Raw genomic sequence first — 2,500 nt, forward strand, 5'->3', positions numbered from 1 at the left:
ATCGAACCCTAATTCTCCGTCACCCGTTGCAACCATGGTAAGCCACTACCTTACCATCGACAGTTGATAGGGCAGAAATTTGAATGAAACATCGCCAGCGCAAGGCCGTGCGATTCGATCAGTTACTATGAATCACCAAATGACCGGGCAGAACCCGCATTGGTTTTTAATCTAATAAATACATCCCTTCCAGAAGTCGGGACTTTTCGCATGTATTAGCTCTAGAATTACTACGGTTATCCAAGTAGTAATGGTACAATCAAATAAACGATAACTGATTTAATGAGCCATTCGCAGTTTCACAGTACAAGTGCTTATACTTAGACATGCATGGCTTAATCTTTGAGACAAGCATATGACTACTGGCAGGATCAACCAGGTAACTATCCACCGCAGGGAACAGAAGTTCCTTGCTAAGCGGCCCCCCTCCGCAGAGGGAGAGCAAGCTTTCTTAGATTTTGCCTCCACGGGGGGAACCCATGAGCCAAACGGACCACACGGTCCCTCGGTCAAGGGAAACCCCGTCTTGTTTGCCACGTCTTTCTCACAACTGGACCCGTGCACAGTTCAGGCATACCTGTCAGACTCGCCAAGCGAGCTGAAGGAAGGCAAGAAAAGTGCTTCTGCGAAGGAAAATATCCTCCTGCTCTTTTGTCTCTATCATTAGCCAAAGGCTAGCGTACACAACTTCCATCTACACTCTGCCTGCCACTACAGTGACAATGCTTTCGGGCATCATCTTTTCCCTCCTTCGAAAGGAAAGCTACAAGCCCAACTTTCCTTGCCCGTTAGTCAATTCTGCCCTCTATTTCTCCGCCTTGCCGCCGTGGAACATAAGGGACAGGGTTTACTAGCCAGCTCCTCTCGGAACCTTTGCGACCAACCTGCCCACACTATAACCCCCAAACGCTAATAAGGAGACTGCATGATATGGTAGACAGAAAATAAAAACGCGAAAAAAATGAAATTTTGAAAATCGAACCCACAACCAGCCAAATCGTTTGTAAGTCATGCCAAATGACTGGTGACATTCTTAAAAACCCATTGAAGCCACAACATCCCATAATTTCACGCTTTTAAAGATTTGTCACTATACGCACTGTAAGTACCTCACTAATTCTCACCTCAGATTTTACGGGAACATGTTCAAATTTTAACACGCCTCTCAGCACGACCAATTACATTAAAATTCATCGCAAAAGTCAGAATTCTCCAATTTTTGAAAAATTCACTATATTCACTGTAAGTACCTCGCTAGACAGTGGAGACCTCAGATTTTACGGGAACATGATCAACTTTCGACACACCTCTCAGCACGAGCAGTTACATAGAAATCCATCAGGAAAGTCGTGCTGTGAAGAGGTCTTTCGACTAAGAAAAATGGTGGTGTGAGGAGGAGTCACCTAAATCAGAGAAAAATACTCTTATAGGAGACTGCTACGAAAGACATTTCTGAGTCCACTGGCCCTAGTCCCCTAATAAGTGTATTTCTGTTTGTTTTAAGAAGGTCCTCCTGACATCACCAATCTTCTGTCTTCAATCCTAACCCCAACGTTAACCCTAACGCTAACCCTAACCCTACCTCCCTCAGGGGCAGTTCTATGGTTATGATCCCACGGTAGGCAGAAAAACTATCCCAATCTAGGTTTTCTTGTATGCTGACTCCATTTTAAATGCTTTTACTTGAGTCTGACAAAGGCAAAGCCAAATACTCACCCCTATATGGACGGGGAAGCAAAGTGCGGATTTTGGTAGGTCGGCATTTTCAATCAGGAATGTTGCCATTCGAAAGAGCGTCCAAAAAAACTTGGTTGGGACACATTTATTTTAGAAATTAGCGACCTAACCAGAAGTGCACTTTTTGGTGGGCCTACCCTACCCCCCTCAGGAGCAGTTCTATGGTTATAATACCACGGAAGGCACAAAACCTATCCCAAACTAGGTTTTCTTGTATGCTGATTCCATTTTCAATGTGTTTCCTTGACTCTGACGAAAGCAAAGCCAAATACTCACCCCTATATGGACGGGGAAGCAAAGTGCGGATTTTGGTAGGTCGGCATTTTCAATCAGGAATGTTGCCATTCGAAAGAGCGTCCAAAAAAACTTGGTTGGGACACATTTATTTTAGAAATTAGCGACCTAACCAGAAGTGCACTTTTTGGTGGGCCTACCCTACCCCCCTCAGGAGCAGTTCTATGGTTATAATACCACGGAAGGCACAAAACCTATCCCAAACTAGGTTTTCTTGTATGCTGATTCCATTTTCAATGTGTTTCCTTGACTCTGACGGAAGCAAAGTCAAATACTCACCTCTATATGGACGGGGAAGCAAAGTGCGGATTTTGGTAGGTCGCCATTTTCAATCGGGAATGTTGCCATTCGAAAGAGCGTCTAAAAGAACTTGGCTGGAACACATTTTTGCTATAAATTGTTGACCTAAGTATATAAGCAAGTATATAAGCAAATACTCGTTACATAGCATAAATAGCCTCTAAACACC

Source organism: Pavona decussata, unplaced genomic scaffold, assembly GCF_977016875.1.
Source record: "Pavona decussata unplaced genomic scaffold, jaPavDecu1.1 SCAFFOLD_2491, whole genome shotgun sequence".
NCBI lineage: Eukaryota > Metazoa > Cnidaria > Anthozoa > Scleractinia > Agariciidae > Pavona > Pavona decussata.